This window comes from Lissotriton vulgaris, chromosome 10 (assembly GCF_964263255.1).
Source record: "Lissotriton vulgaris chromosome 10, aLisVul1.2, whole genome shotgun sequence".
NCBI classification, from domain to species: Eukaryota; Metazoa; Chordata; class Amphibia; order Caudata; family Salamandridae; genus Lissotriton; species Lissotriton vulgaris.
The window spans coordinates 290,669,200-290,686,717 of NC_141698.1; positions in this window are offsets into that span (position 1 = coordinate 290,669,200).

A 17,518-nucleotide genomic window follows, 5' to 3' on the forward strand; every position below is an offset into this window, starting at 1 on the left:
TATATATTTACCCTGTTTACTTTCATAATATTTTGATACTCAATACTTAGGATGCAATGTTTTTGTAGCAGAATATTTCTGTGGTTGATATTTTGAAGATGCTCACATGTTACATCTCTTTGCACTATTTTGACATTTAAAGAATACCATGTTTAATTGTTTGATTGTTTAAAGTCATTATGGCAGATTAGTATGGCCATTAGCATCACAAATAGATGAGAAGCCCACATTGCTTGCAGGATACAGTCAAACATCGTTACATGAGGCAATTAGGTGAATGAAAAGCTAAGAGGCTCATTTAGACCTGAGAACACCTCATGTCCATTTTGTTTCGCCTGAGAGCTCGGCTCCTGAAATCACCAGGTGAAATAGAGGAGGAAAATGAGGAATTACATATAGAATTTTATATGGGTAATGGTGAGTTACAGGGATGTTCTTCACAGAGACATTCTAAGTGACATCAAATAGACAATGAGACTGAAACTCAAGTTGTCTATGATGTCACTCAGAAGCCTCAGATGAAAAACATACCCATAACTCATAGTTACCGATCTATAATTTAATGTTATGTATGGACCCAAAATCATCTGCACCTGCCTATAACTACTAGACTGAGGCAAAGGAACAATAGAGAGGTAGACATGACATTGCCTCTTCTCCCTGTCTAAAATGTGAAATAATTCCACTGCTGTACAGAAGTGCTTTAAACATTTCTATGACAAATAACCCTGGACGGAACACTACGCTATGCTCGCGAGGTGTGCGTAGTATGCGCAACTACACGCTACGCAAATTGCACATAGCACAGTGCAAAAATGCGTAGCGGGCATTTTTTGCTCGATCGCGGTCCTAAGCGTCAAGTTGGTGACCGCAAGCGAGCTAAATCACCATCCCGGCGAGACTTTTTCCTCATTCTCGATCAGCAAAATCAAGTTGCCGATCACGAGCATGGAAAATAAACCTCCCGGCGAGATTCTCAAGGCATGGAGGTCAGGTTTCTCATTGCTAGTGGTCGCGTATGCTCGTGACCGCTCGCAATGAGAAACTACCAGTCCACGTTGGGAAAGCTGCAGCTCGAGTACAAATCTACTCGAGCTGCAGAAAACGACCACTTGCACTGTGCAAGATGCCGTTTACAATGATTGCACAGTGCGGATAAGCAACAGGCACTGTGCAATCAGTGCGAACAGCATTTTCCCTACAGCACTACGTAGTTCGCGTAGCTTGCGTAGCAAGAAGTGCACTTCGCATAGCTACGCGTAGCGCTACTATGCTAATGACAAAGAAGTTTTTGAACAAGATAGAAGTCATCTCTGTCACCCACTCGTGCTTCCACTGGTGCATAGCCTCTGCCCACAGACTCCGCAGCACACAGTCAAGCTGAAGCCATAATAGTTTATTTCTATTGCTGCTATTGTTCTGTTTATGATGAACCTTCCACAGTTGTATAGAAATGTGTTACATGTAGCTATATTTTCCATTTTTTCGCTGGATCTATTCATTCAATCATTCAAAGAAAATGTTATTTTCACTGTTTCATATTTGGTTGACCACCTTCTGAGGACATTAGAATAGAGGGTGCTGAATTAAAGAAAGTGTAATAGAGCTGAGGTGTTAAGCTAATGATGTTTATTTTCAATGTGCTCTAATTTGCTAAAGAAATGATACATTTGCTCACACCATGATGAATCTGCCAACATGTTGATTTAATATGCAAGGATTTTGTATAATAACGCCTTAGTTTCCTATTCTACTGCGGATGCTGTCCTTTTTAGGTCGAGCCTAGGCAGCGCGCATGCGCTGTCTGCAAGACCTGTTGTTATGTCCTCGATTGGCTTTTGGCATGCCCATGAATTGCCATTTATTTGATGGTGTGCCATTTAGAATTACAGGGTTTTTATTGGTGCACTGGGTCTGATCCTCCAGCCTTTGCATGCTTGGGTCACGCACAGGCGATTTCACTCATTGTTTGCTTGCGTTGGCCATCCCCATACGTCCGCGGTTCCTACTGGTCATCCTGACCAGCCTTTTTATTTTGTAGGGTATCAACATCGTTTTAGGCTTTCAGGCCATTTCACGGAGCAATGCTCTCGCCACCTGCAAAGTGGCACTTTCTGTCTGGTAGATGTTGAGCTATGCCAATAGCCCTAACGTAAAAACAAATGCAAGACCTGTTGCACTTCTAATGCTTGTTACTAATAGTTTTACTGCTCATTGAGGCTTAAGATATTTTCTGATTTGTGCATAATCTGCATAACTTTTCCTTTAAGAACCTCCGCTACATTGCTTCTGTACTGCTTGTTTTTGAATTTTGTAACCGTTTACCCTTCTATTGACCTAGAATTCAGCTATTGAGTGTGTACAAATTATTCTTTAATTTTAATTTTTACTAAACTGTATTTTGATAGATTTTTGGATTTTGGGAGGTGCCTTAATGAGGGGACACATTGCCTCATGAAACTGAGGTTCAACACCATCTCTGATCCAGTAAATCAAGTGAGGACAGTTGAGGTAAATTTTGAGGTGTCTTAATTTTGGAGTACCCTCGATTTGCTCCCACACCTGCCATCCTAGGCAAGCTCCACCACCTTCCCTGCCATCAGTCCCCTCCTGTTGCAGTGCTTTCTGCTTTCAAAGCAGACAAGCAGTGCTGCACTGACAGGCTTTCAGAGAGCCCTGTCAGCCTGGCTTGGAAGGTCTTTATGATGAAGCAACAGTGGGTAGTGAATTTTATTATCAACTGTTGCTATATCATAGAAAGCGAACAACCATATCTGGAATCTGAAATAAACGATAAAGGCGTCCGATGTCTTTCAGGGGATAATGCAAACTATTTTTGAAGGTGTGCACAAGGTATTGTGTTTCCAAGATGATGTTATAGTGGAGGGTGAGTCATTGGAAATGAATGATAGATTACTGGAGGAGATTATGTGGGTCAGGAAATATCTGGAAGAGGTATAAGGCCAAAGAGAAGGATTGCGAAGGTCACTGAAGATGTCCCTTAGCCCATTAACAAAAAATTATTGAAGTCCTTCTTAGGGCTTGCTGAGTATTGTTCAAAATTTATATCTAATTATGCTGATATGGTGGAGCCTATGAGAATGCTTTTGAGTGGAGTGTGAGTCTGCATTTAATAACATCAAGAGGTCCATTGTTAATGCACCTGCACTGGGCCATTTTGATGTCCCAAAAAAAAACATCATTGCAACTGAGCAGTGTAGGTGTTGGAGCAGTGTTATCTTCGCGGGTGAATGGGGAAGAAACAATATTTGGTTTCACATCGACTACAAGGAGAAGTTCAATCATATTCATCTATAGAGAAAGAGGCATTATCATGTTGTTTGGGCTTACACCACTTCCGATATTATATGTGGGGATTACCATTTACTCTCAGAATGGACCACAAACCATTGTTGCACATATTGAAGTGTGGTCAGGGATTGGATAAGCAGTGTGACACCCCGAATAACAAGATGGGTGATGTCTGTCAACAATGTTAATTTTACTATAGAGTATATGAAAGGCAGGAAAGATATTGTGGCTGATTGTTTTTCAAGATTACCAGTAGATGTTTCACTCACGCAAGAAATGGAGAATCAAATAATCTGGGTGACAGGAGCATTTGCTCTTAATGAGGGTGAATTGGAAGAGGATGTGGCAAGTGATGCAATGTATAGTGAGTTAAAACTGATCCTAAAAAATGGATGGTAACAGTCAGGTGCAAAGTGTGAAAGCATAAAGCAGTATGCTGTAGTACAAGAGGAACTGATCATCCAAGGATACAAAATTCTTAGGCGTGATTGCATTGTTCCATCTAGCATGTTGAGGACAAAATTGATCAAGATTGTGCATGTGGGACATTTAGGTAGAAGTATGACAATGAGAAGGTTGAGGAAATATTTTTGGTGACCTAACATGGAGAGGTGGAAGAAGTGGTAAGAGACTGCGGTGCGAGTGGTTATAGTGACAAGTCCAAGTTATTTAGACAGTCTTCTTTAAAATGTATGGAACTACCGGGCAGGCCATGGGAGAAACTGGCTGTCGATTCTATTGGCCCAATAGATAAACTATGAAGACGAAATAGATTTCTTGTAGTTCTAGTGGACTACTACAGTAAATGGTTTGTGGTCAAATCAATGGAAGAAAGTACCACAAGCAATGTCTTGAGGAGTGTCAAGAGTGTTAGTGCAATTTGTTTCGACATTCATGTCAGAGATTTTGAGGAGCCTGGGCTTCAAACGTGAAATTATAGCAATGTACCAACAACAGGCCAATAGTCTAGTAGAAAGAATAAATTGCATTATAACGGATAACATGCAATTGTCTTTGGCAAATGGTTTAATGTGCAAGAATGATTTGGATAAAATATTTTGGGCAAACAGAGTGACATCTCATTCTATGACTGGAGTATCTCCGTTCATTGCTCTCAAAGGAAGAGCACCAGTCACAAAGGGAATCTCATATGTGGCTACAAAACAAGAACTAAGTATGGGTGGATCACAAAAGTATAAAAATGAGAGTGGCAGACTTGCAGAGAGCTTGTGAGTAAAATAATGATAATCTGAACGGGGTGAAGAATATGATTTTGAAGTGTGGAGATTGGGTGGTAGTTAAAAAAAATGGATATGTAAATAAAGGTAAAAGCAAGTTCTCCGAACCAAAGAAGATGATCAAAGTGAACCGATCAGTGATCACTCTGGACAATTGGAAGGAATGCAGTTTTGGAAGCTTACGTAAGATACGGGAACCCGAAGAGTGTTAGGTGTATTTTTTAAAGTTATTAGATATCAGATACATTGTCCTGTACTGTTGTGAATGTATCACATGTATAAAACATAAATTTTGATATTAATTGTATTTTTAAATAGTTTTTATAGGGAAGCTTCATACATGTACATGTGGAAAGGAGGGGAATGTGTGGAGATGTATTGGAACATTGAATGGGAGGATGCTTATGGAAGGGTACTGGAAAGAATGTTCCAATTTAGTCAGTTGTCTTTTAAAAGCCACTCTGGGGTTTCACAACTTGCTAACTTCTCATGTAAATAATGAGCATATTGGAAGAAGAGTTTCTGCTTAAGTTACTACAGCTTCTTATTAAAGCCAGGCATAGCAGAGGGAACCAGGCGTGACATTTAAAGATTTCCCTGGTAATTTGTAAGTGGACTTTCTGGTTCCACTTGCAATTGTCCAGTGATTCTTGGCATAGAGCTTTAACTAAAACGAACACAGTGAAAGTGACATATGATGCTACCTTTAGAATGTTGTGAGAGACCCATGAGACTCATATTCATTGGTCTCGGACTGAATGCCCCCAAAGGATTGGGGTCCTTCTGTACGGCAGGTGCTGCTGGGACATGTGTTACATCCCTGCCGATTAGGTTGTTCTATCAAACTTGGTCATGCTTAGAAACAGGATCAAATCCAGCCTTAAATGCAATGTACAGTTTACTTTTCAAAGACTGTTAATGCCTAGGGACGATCCACTTTGTTTTGCTACAATGTGCAATCCTACCCAGTCATTTTAAGCAAGGTTCTGTACGAGGAGATATCAACAAAGGTGGTATTACAATTTGTATTATCACTAAATATCCCATTGCTATGGGGTCTTTTCTTGTAACCTAAACAACCATAGAACCCAAGGAGATTGAAATGCAGTTTCCACCATTACAGTTTAATTAATGCAATGCATTTTAGTGCCTTGTAACAATGGTTTTGACAATTAATATTGCAATATTCTGTCAATCTGCATACTGAACTGTATATCACATTTTAATATTTCAAGCTTCTTTTCTCTGTTAATTTGTAGATTTTGTCTGTTTAACTTCATGCCAAAAGGGGAGGGAAACCACTGATTAGCACTCAAAGGAAAGCAGACATCGCCTTTGAAAGTTCAATACCAAAACTGGGATTGGGTCCAATAAGAAACTATATCTACTCAGAGCACTTTGTTCATGGTTTTAATTGTAAAAATCCAAGGGCCTGTTATTAGAGTTGTGGCTTTGCAGTTTTATAACAATAAGGTTTAATTGTAGTGAAGTCTGTCCCAGGTTTGGCAGTTTATACACTGGAGGGCTTGGGCACGTGTCCCAAGAGGCAGGAAACATCAAGGTCAATAGAAATTCCATTGAAAGACAGTGTTTTACTACCAGATTGCACTGATGATACTTTGTAATCAGACAAGCAGAAGGGAAAGTGGCACAGCAAGGGTGCCATGTAACTTAACAGATACAATCAAGGAAAATAGGACTCAACTGTTAGTTGGGTAGTATAATATAAAAAATTAGAGGTGGGCGTTAGACCTGGCATCCTTGGTGTGGTTTCCCCAGACATTTTGCATTCAGACCTCGTGCGGTACTGTTTTTGCTGACTTCTTTTTTGCTGGCTTTTGCATTAAAGTGCATGTGCTCAATTTTTAACACATGGTAACATTGGCCTATCCACAACTGGCACATTTAATTTACTTCTAAGCCCCTAGTAAAGTGCACTACTTGTGTTCTGGGCCTGTAACGTAAATGCTTCTAGTGGGTTTGCAGCACTGATTGTGCCACCCACTGTGTTGGCCCTTTAAACATGCCTTGTTTGCTTGATCTGTTCTAAAGGACATCAAAGAATTCTCTTCAACCTACAAACAGCACCTGGACTTTGCTGCTGCAAGTCTTTCTTTGCAAAGTGGTGCTAACCTAATCCTGGGCCTTTGGAAGTGAGTGCAAAGTGCTGCATCTCCCAGAACCCACACAACCACACTGTTGCGTCGATCAGGACCGATGCATGGCCACTATAGCAGGAACCAAATTGATGCATCATATTTGTAACCACGACATCGCCTCCGTAACCCCCTCTTTGGACCCAGTGCATCGCCAGCACTGCGTGGACAAGATCAACGCATCGCATCTACAGTGCGGAGAAACCCAGCGCAACGCTCATGGAACCGAAACATCACCGCCTATGCATGGAGAAATCGGGCACATCACCCCAACTGCGTGGGGATCACCAATGCATCACTCAGCTGCACCCCGCATCTTTTGGTTTGTGACCAGGAGTAAGGTACTTTTGCTCAGGGGGCCCTGTGTGGGTCATGTATCCTATCAATTCTCCATCGAGATCGGCTTGAACACGTGACTTTGCCCCAGTCCAGCAGGACCAATCAACTCCTTAAGCACTGCATCTAAGTGCTATTTTTGCATTCAGTCTTTAAAACGTCATACCCAAGATTCTATTGATTGGATGTTTGTTGTTTTTGTCATATTTTATTAATAAAATTATTCTTTATTTTTCTAAACTGATGTGGTGTATATTTGTGGTGTTTTTACTGTGTTACTTTTTCATGTTCTGCACAAATACTTTATCCATTGCCTCTTACGTTAAGCCTGACTGCTCTGTGCGAAGCTACCTGTTAAGTTCAATCCAGTAGTCTCGATGTGTAGAGGTTAATTTATTAAGCACAAAGCATTAAAGGTTAGCACAGCATTAGCAGCTCCGCACAGCTGCTGCATCCAGTATCCAACCTCCTCAACTGATCACCGATGACACCTGGGGATTCGAAGTGTCATCAGTGATGTAGTACAAAGAGCATAAGCCATTTAAAGCTATACAAATTAAAGTGTAGACACAACACATCTTCCCCCTTTAACATTGGAAAAAATACAATTACATGAATTGTAAGAAAAATACAATTATTATGCAGAACACAAAATATCTTTACAAATATCCTTGCAACTATTCCTAAACCTTAGAATACCACCCTTTCCCCAAAAGCATTAAAAAACAAAAAATAAATAAATGAATTAACTGTTTGTTATGTAGTCGTTAAGATAAGTGGGTGGCTTAATAACCCTACCAAAACTGTTGACTGAGACGTCCTCACCAGACAAATGGAAGATTAGTAATAGGAACATTTTCTGTGTCAATCACATCTGAAGAAACAGAAATAGGAGAATTCTCACAAACAGAATTGTTCTCACCATGACCATGAGCACTCTCAAAATCCATAGAGTCAGAAGAAATTTCATTCTCCAATGAAGCAGAATCGACCAGGTTCTCAGTTCGACTAGTAACTGAAGGAGAGTTAACAGATGATTCCCCTACTAATGCAGAATTCATACTAATACCCCAATCCAACCAATGAAAACTCAGAGTAGCTTGAATATCATTCTGACTCTCAAACCATTTGTCTGAATTTCCATTGAATATTACAATCCTACCTGGAAGCCAAACTCTACCATCTGACAACTTAACAGAAATCTTGAAACCTTAACGGTGATGAAAATTTATTCTGACCTTTCCTCACCTTGAACAGTAACTTGACTCGTACTAAATCTCCAAGTTTAAAAATAAATTATTTTGTATTGTGTTTGGAATCATGATATTTCTTATATTTATCTTGGTGTAACGCAATGTTATTCTTAACTTGTTCTGGGGACCACTCCAACAGTTTAGAGTGTTTCATCCAACATTGGTTGTCTTTGGTTAACGGCACACGCCCCTTCATAATGGTAAAAGGACAATACCCTGTGACCGTGGGGGTAATACGATACATCCAAACCATTTTCTTAATACCAATTACCCAGTCCTGTCCTCTTACATTTGCTAATTGTATGGAATCTTTTATAACTCTATTACATTTCTCAACTTCGCCATTACCACTTGGGTGATAAATAGAAGTAACCTTATGAGTTATACCATTTCTTTATGACATTTGAATTGTACCCTATTATCTGTAATATTAATCTTGGGCAATCCCTCTTTATGAAATAACTCATCCATGAATTCCAGACTATTAGCTCAATCAGCTCAGCTCTTTCCACAACCTTAATTTCAGGCCAATTTGAGAAATAATCTACAGCAACTAAAATATACATACTGCAGTTATTTCTATCAATAGGCCCCATGATGTCCAAGATGTCCAAAGCTAAAGTTTTCACAATACCAAGGTGTCCTTCATGACACAACTGAATACCCTTCCCTCTCAACTCTTTAGGCGGAATAATTTTTTCACCCCGAAGAATATTACATTCTTTAAGTGATAACTACTCACGAACTTCCCAAATCTGTTTCAATTCTTCACATAACAATTTTTTATTAGGCCAACCATTGACAATACAACCCTTGACCTTACTCAGAAGTTCATCTTTAGTCATGCATTCTTCCCATTCTTTTGGGCTCAAAGTGATGTTGTCATTATTTAAATCAATTCCAGCCACTTGGAAATCATCCCAATTTTCAGTGGAAGATTTCAAGGGTAAGGGTAACCTACTCAAACAATCCACCACTTCATTCTTCACACCTGGAATATATGATATGGAGTATCTGTGATCCAAAATCCGAACTGACATCCTAGCTATTCTCGGGGTAGCATTTAATAACCGATCCGAAGGAAGTACTTTCACTACAGGTTTATGATCACACCTAACCTCTACCTGCAAACCCCATATAAAACTCCTAAAATGTTCTAGTCCCCATACAACAGCCAACGTTTCTCTTTCTATTACCGAATATCTTTCTTCTGCAGGAGAAAAAGCTCTAGATGCGTATGCAACAGCCATTTCTTTTCCACTTAATTCTCTCTGTGATAACACAGCACCTTACCGTTTTTGACTGACATCAGTTGTGATATTGGAAGGTAAACAAGGATCAAAACCTACTAACTCTTTGGCATCACACAATTCATTTTTTAATTTTTTGAAATCAGTCAGACCACACGAATGCAGATTTACTTTTAAGTAGTTGACGCATTTTAAATGTTTTCTCAGAAAAAAATTTAACTAATTTACTATAGAATTCGATCAGTCCAAGAAATTACCTTAATTCATCTTTATTTGTGGGTGAAGGAGCATTCCTTTTGGCATTCACTAAGTTCATCCTGGGTTTTATACCTTTGGCTGAGATTTCAGGACCTAAGTAATCTAATGAGTCAACTCCAAATTTGCACTTGGACAGTTCTGCAGTAAGTCCCATTTCTTTTAAAGTTTGCAAAAATGAACGAATTCTCTCATCATGTATACATTTATTTTCACCCATGATGAGGATGTTGTCTTGAAAAAATAGTACCCCCTGTAATTCATGGAATAATTTGAACATAAGCTTTTGGAAAACTGCAGCCGCTGGTGCAAGGCCTAACGGCATGCGTAAAAAGCGATAACACCCTTGAGGAGTTATAAATGTGGTAAGACTTTCACTATCTTCGTGCAACATAATTTGATGGTAAGCTGACGTCAAGTCAATTACAGAAAACCATTTCATACATTTAGTAAGCAACATTAATTCGTTAATTTTAGGTAAGGGAAATCTCTCAACTACTATGCTGTCATTGAGAGACCTCAAGTCAATACATAAACAAACGTTGCCGATGGCCTTACGGGCCACGACCAAAGGTGCAACCCAATTGGAGGCTTCAACCTCCTCAATGATGCCATCATTCAAAAGAAGTTTAAGTTCTTTTGTGACTTCCTCTCTAACAGCCCAAGGAATGTGCAGTGACTTATGAACTACAGGTTTGGCATCATCCTTAAGTGTGATTTTATGAACAAACCCATTCAGCTGACCCACTCCCTTGGAAAACACTTCACAAATTCTTTTTGCAATATCAGATGGTAATCCTCAGTAGAATCCAAAACCATTACCTATTCAACCCTATTAGGATTAAGAATTATGTTTAGATTCCCCTGGTCAATCCGTCCTAAAACAGGTGGACCCTCTAAAGCTACATATAGTTTGCCAATAGCAGATCTGCCTTTAAATTCAAAAGTAAGTTCCCTAAAACCTACCAAATTGATTTTTTCTCCAGTAAAACTCTCCGGAGAAATATCTGGAGGACTTAAAGTGGAACCTAAAACGTGTACAAAATCTTTTTTTCATTGTGCCTTGTCAATGATTGTATACAGGGAACCTGAGTCCGTCACAATCAACATTTCAACACCACCTATAGATATTTCACACACAGGCTTAGATTTACATTGAATGTTTAATGAATTAACAGAAACAGAGACCCCTAAAACACAATCTACTTTTTTACTTGGATTATCCTCTCCTGAAGATGTAGAGTAAGAATTATTATAATCATCTCTAAGAAAAATGACTTTTTTCTTCTTATTGGTGTTCCTTCTACATGCCTTGGTAAAATGATGAATAAGACCACGCTAAAGACACTTCTATTTTATAGATGGGCAGTTCTTAAAATTAGCCAAATTACTTTTGCTACCACATCTATGACATCTCAATTCCTTATTGGTAACATCTTTAGTAGGTGTAGGAAAATTAACAGTCTTAGCCTTATTTTTATAAGTAACTTTTCTTACAGTAGGCTTATCAACCTCTTTAGGAGATTCAGAAATTTCTTTTGTGCATTTGTTAGTGATTTCTGCCTTTTTAACTAAAGCAACCACATCAGACAATGAGGCTTCGCCATATATCCAGAGACGGTCCTGAACATGTTCATTGCTTACATACATTATTATCTGATCTCGGATTAGTTCATCCTCAAGCAAACCATATCTGCAGGACAAGGCTAGCTTCTTCAAGTCTGATACAAAGTCTTCCACCGACTCTTGCTTACCTTGCTTTCGCCCCAAAAACATATGACGATCAATAGCAATACATACTGAAGTTGAATAGGAAGTATCAAAATCTTCTAATGCATGAAGAAATACATTAGTATCATCAGCAGGATGTGTCTTCTTATTTATAGAATTGTAAACTTTTAATCCTTGTGGACCAAGTGAGTGAAGTAAAATTGTCTTTTTCCTCACTTGTGTTAAGTCGTCTTCAACATCTTCCAATGCGTCAATATAATTAAAAAAAAGAAAATTCCTTCCATTCAAGCCACTTGATTGGGGGATCACCCTTAGTGGATAAAAAGGATTGTGGTGGAGTTAAAGAAAATGTTTGCGCTGCACACATGATAAACACTGAAGATTAAAAAAAGGAGTTACAATATATTAAAATCCTAACAAGATGTGTATACAACAAATTACATTTGTGTGCTATTGCATCAATTAAAAGATGTTCTTGTCACAGTAGAAAATTAATGAGTAAAAACAAGACAATTTTATGATGTGCATGCACCCTAGGTAACTAGAAATGAGCAGTCACTGTAGGAAAGATGTGCTTGTCACCGAACGAACAAGCAAATAAGTAAACAAGTCAATTCAATGGTGTGCTAGTCACCGTAGATAACTAGCAATGAGCAGACGCAAGTCGACTGAAAGGTATGCTTGTCACCGTAAATGTAATGGGTAGACAATCAAATTATACAGGTGTGCTTGTCACCGCAACAAGTAATTGAAAAGAATTGAATAGTACCTTCAGCGTATACTGAAACTACTTTAAAAAAATAATTGACAAGTTTCCAAAACGTTACGTGTATCACCCGATAAATGCGCTCTTTGGATGCGGTGCGCATATCAGCAGATGATGCACGGTCAATGACAATCCAAATTGGCAGCACGTAGCGGATGTATGACGTTACAACGCATGCTTTTACCACGCATGCTGTTACAACGCAAGTATTACAACGAAAACCTTTACAACGCATTACACTTGGGGGTGCTGGATAGTGAATAGTTTAATTTACTATTCCAACTCCAGTCCCAGTGGACACTAGGGAAGGTGTTGGATAGTAAATTAAAACTATTCCTTATCCTAGAGTGCCCCTAGTGTAATGCGTTGTAATGGTTTTCGTTGTAATACATGCGTTGTAACAGCACTGCGTGGTAAAAGTTGTGTTGTAAAGGTTGCATACCCACGTAGCACGTAATGACGTTTTACAGAGGTTAAAGTTGAATGTACTATGTTGCTGCGTCGCTTCGTCACAACGTCATGAAGCCATGAAGACAGTGGAACGCAGAATCGGATCGGAGGCAGTAAAGTTCCAGATGGCCAGGTACTTTGTAAGAATGTTGGGCAGATTTAAATAAGTCAAAGCGCCCAACAGTACTTGGTCTTAACGGAAGGTACGGGTGTGCTGGCCTCATTAAAAGTATACGAAGGAAAGCACTTTCAAGAGTTCTTTGATCGCTGAACAAGTTTTTTCTCCTTGTTGTCGATTCCTCAGAAATACTCCATAAATTTGATTCCACTTGAACATGAAAAGTATAGTTGTAAATACCGTCTGAAATCCGTTGCATGCATGAGATGTTTTCCTAGTCGTCGCCAACTTGTTAAGTTAATAAATCGAGTAGTCTCGATGTGTAGAGATTAATTTATTAAGCACAATTCATTAAAGGCCAGCACAGCATTAGCAGCTCCGCACAGCTGCTGTATCCAGTATCCAACCTTCCCGACTGATCACCAATGACACCTGGGGATTCCAAGTGTCATCAGTGAAGTAGTACAAAGAGCACAGGCCATTTAAAGCTATACAAATTAAAGTGTAAACCCAACACTACCAGAGGGTGAGCGCAGGATAAATTAGGGTGTGTTGTGACTTACCCTGACTAGGATTATGGTTCATGCTTAGTCAGGGTGCATACCTTTGCCAACCAGAAACCGATTTTCCTACAGTGGATAACACTGAATTCCGGGGATGGTTTCTCACAGAGGAGTGACGTCAAATAGACAATGAGAGCGATGGTCGAGTTGTCTATGATGTCACTCAGAACCCTGAAATGATAAACATACCCATAATTCACCTTTTACTCATCTATAATTTTACGCTATGTATGGTCCCCCTAAAGCAACTACCCTAGTTTCAACATTCATGTAGGGGCAGAGGAATAATAGGGAAGTCATACATAACATGCTACTGCCTCCCTGACCCTAATGCAGAGGTATTCAAACTTTTCCAGGTTGAGCCCCCCCAGCTGAATTCCCCCAGATGTTGGGCCCCCCCACCACCCGACCGAAACCTCAGGAATCCGGCACCCCACATGATCGACTGCAACGCGCACACCACGGGCCATATCCGGCAAACAATGCTCAACACAACAAGAGTGCCTAGCAAACTGCAGGCCTGTGAGTGGGTGTGGCAAAACGACAGAGGCATACCACACAGCTCAAAACACAATCCTCCAAGGCAAAGGAAGTCATCACAACCCTCCCCATCCATCATGTACACCTTGTCGTCCACCAACTCCCCCACCATTCATTCCTTCCCTCCATCTGTGCTCCATCCACATCCAAACCCCTTCAACCACTTGCAAACCCATCCACCATACATCCCTCCATCCATCACCTCACCCATCCATCCCCTCACCCATCCATCCATCCATCCCTTCACCCAATCCATCCCCTCACCAATCCATCCACTCTTCCACCCATCCATCCACTCACCCCTTCACCCAAGCTATCCTCCCACTCATCCATCCACTCCTCCATTCATCCATCCACTCCTCCATTCATCCATCCACTCTTCCACCCATCCATCCACCCAACCATCCATCCACTCACTCATCCATCCAACCACCCACCCTCTCACCCATCCAGCCATCCCCCACCCACTCATCCATCCACCCAGTCACTCATCTGTCCACCCACTCAACCCCTCACTCATCCATCCCTCCCGCTCCCCACCCTCCCCCCACTCATGCATGCACTCTCTCACCCATCCATCTCCATGCTCCTCTCCTCACCCATCTATGCACACACCTGCCCATCCACTCTGCCAATCATTCATCCATGTCCTCACTCATCCATCCATCCTCCCCCTCTCTCTCCATTCCCCCCTCACCCAGCCACCCATCCCTCCATCCACCCTTCACCCATCCACCCACATATCCATCCACTCATCCACTCATGAATCCATCCATGACCTCTCACCCACCCCTTCACTCCTCCATCCATCCCCCGTCCATCATAGATGTTATCCCCGGTATACTATGTCAGTAAAACCGAATGACCCACAGTGCAAAGAGATGTCAAAAAGTCACTGCTGTTAAATATGACAGAGATCTTCCAGATCAAGGAAAGGAAATTGATTTTACTTTAAATACCACTAGAATATATTAAAAGCAGCTTTCCTACAATCAACAGGGTTTCAAAACATGTTGTGCTTTTGCATAAAGATGGCATGGAAAAACAGGCTAAATGTAGAGAAAGATGTGGTAGATAGATTTTGTAAATACAGTGCATAATGAGACAAAATTAGTAAAAAAGTGGTTGATGAAAAAGGTGGGACAGGATGTGGTCCTTATAAAATAGTAGGGATGAGAGAATTACTTGGAATTGGAATTGGAAATGCGCAGAAGGAAAATGGGAATGAGGGTTCAGTTATGAAAATGAAAGAAGATAATTGTATTAAGGTTGCATAGCTGAAGGACTCTGATTGCAAGGGAGGTGTAAGGGAGGCACCAGGGTCGAACATTGTGTTTCAGATTATGGAGCAGAGAAAGCTGAAGCAGTGTTCAGTGGTACGTAGAGAGTTACATCAAATGGGTGCAGCCTGACACTATGTGCTTGCTTCTCAAAGCTTTTGTTTCAGAAAAGGAACAAAGTGCTTACTATAAAATTGAGTGAAAGTGCCTGACTTTCAAAGGACTTCTTGAGGAAAGCCCCTCTGATCTTCTCGCCACATACTTTTTGCCTAAATCTCACAATATTGTTTCAATAGTTACTAGGTAACTTAAGCCACAGAAGCTAGCACCGTCACCTCTCTGAGTGCCAGAGGTAGAGGAGTCTCAGAGCAGGTCTGCGCTCACCTCTGCAGGTAGAGAGGTAAACCCGCTCTCGTTTTTTACCTGCATATTCAGAGATTGTTTATTGGCGCCTCTGTCCCCGCTCTGTGTGCTCTCCTCTCAAGTTCTCTGTATAGCACACTCTGCTGATCCTCACGGGACAGACAATTCAATTACACTTCAATTACATCAAAGCAACCTGGTGTTCTTTTCACGTCTCCTGCTCCACGTGTCATCAGGGTGCCGTCTCGTGCCCCCTATCACTTCTAAATACGGTATGCCTTTATCTACAAGTCTTTTGTACACACTTTAGCCTAATTGTAGCACTATAAATTACAATACATGCTTCTGTTCTTTTACCGAAAACTATCTTTGTGTGCAACTGTTCACGGCGCCCCTGGCTTGCATTCACGGCGCACAGATTGGTAATCGCTGCTCTAGGGAAACCTTCTCTCCCTTCTGGGAAGAGCTAACTCTCCCAGGAGGGGGCCAATTCACGGAGTCGACAGCTTTTTAGCATAGGAGACTCCTTGCCTGCACTGCAGCCGAAGCTGTCGACTTCATGAATTGGCCCCCTCCTGGGAGAATCACCCAGACAAAGGAACGGGCACAAAGGGAAGATCGGAGTGAAGCGCGCCCCCCCAGGGATGGTGCCGCGCCCCCCAAGGGGGGCGCGCCCCACAGTTTGAAGAACCCTGCCCTAATGTGAAAAAATACCTTACCTGCCATCCTTAATCAACCCCCACCAACTTCTTACCCTTGTTTCCCCTTCTGCAGCTGTGTGTTCTACTTTCAGTTAAACCAGACAAGCAGCACTGCACTGACAGGCTTTCAGACAGCCCTGTCAGCCTGACCTGGAAGGCCTTTATGATGTAGCAACATTGGGCAATGGATTTTGTTATCAACCATTGTTATGTTATTGAAGTTAGTCACCAGATTTAGAATCTGGTGTAAACTATAGAAGGACATGTGTACACAACAGAGGCCATGTTATATAGGGCTTCAACATTACTCCTATGCAAAGGCGTAGATGTTATTAGAAGGGACAGGTGATTTAAGGGGCCATACATACCATAAAATTATAGATGGGTAAGAATTGAATTACGGGGCTGTTTTTTACCTCGGGGTTCCGAGTGCCATCATAGACAACTTGAGCCACGCTCTTGTTGACTATTTGATGTCACTCAGAACCCTTTTATGAAAAACATCCGTGTAAATCTGTTACCCACATATCATTCTATATGTTATCAACTGCTGCTATGTCATATCATTAGGTAATGAGATTCAAAAAGTGACATTAATGATAGTGCCTCTTTATGAGAAACATATGTAACAAAGCAATAATTAGATTTCTGTCGCCGCTCATGCTTCTACCTCTGGTGTTATGGCAGCTGCTGTAACATTGATAGCCACGCTCCTTGTTTTACTTTATTAACATGAGTCAGGGTACACCTCTCACAGCTTGGATTGCCCCTCCTTGCATCATCTCATATCTCTTTTACTATTCAGATTCCCAAAAACAAGCCTTTCTAAACCTTTCTCTCTGACTCTTCCCCTCCACCTCCCTTTTACTCATCCGAAGCCTCCTCCTACTGCTATGAGCTCCAAAACAAACAAACAAAACAAAAAGGCTAAATCCCTCCCTCTTCTATCCCTCCACTATCCTTTTCAATCCAAATAACAGACTAACATGTCCACCACTCAAAATTATTTCATATCTCACTATAGTAATTCACCAGTAATCCTTTTTAGGTTTCGAAGTAGCGTGCTACTCATCAAACAAGCGCTTCAACACCCCATCAGGGGGTAGCAAGCACTATATAAATGCAAATCTTTTTCGCTCTTCTATCCCTCCACTATCCTTCTCAATCCAAATAACTGACTAACATACCCAGCACTCAAATTACTTA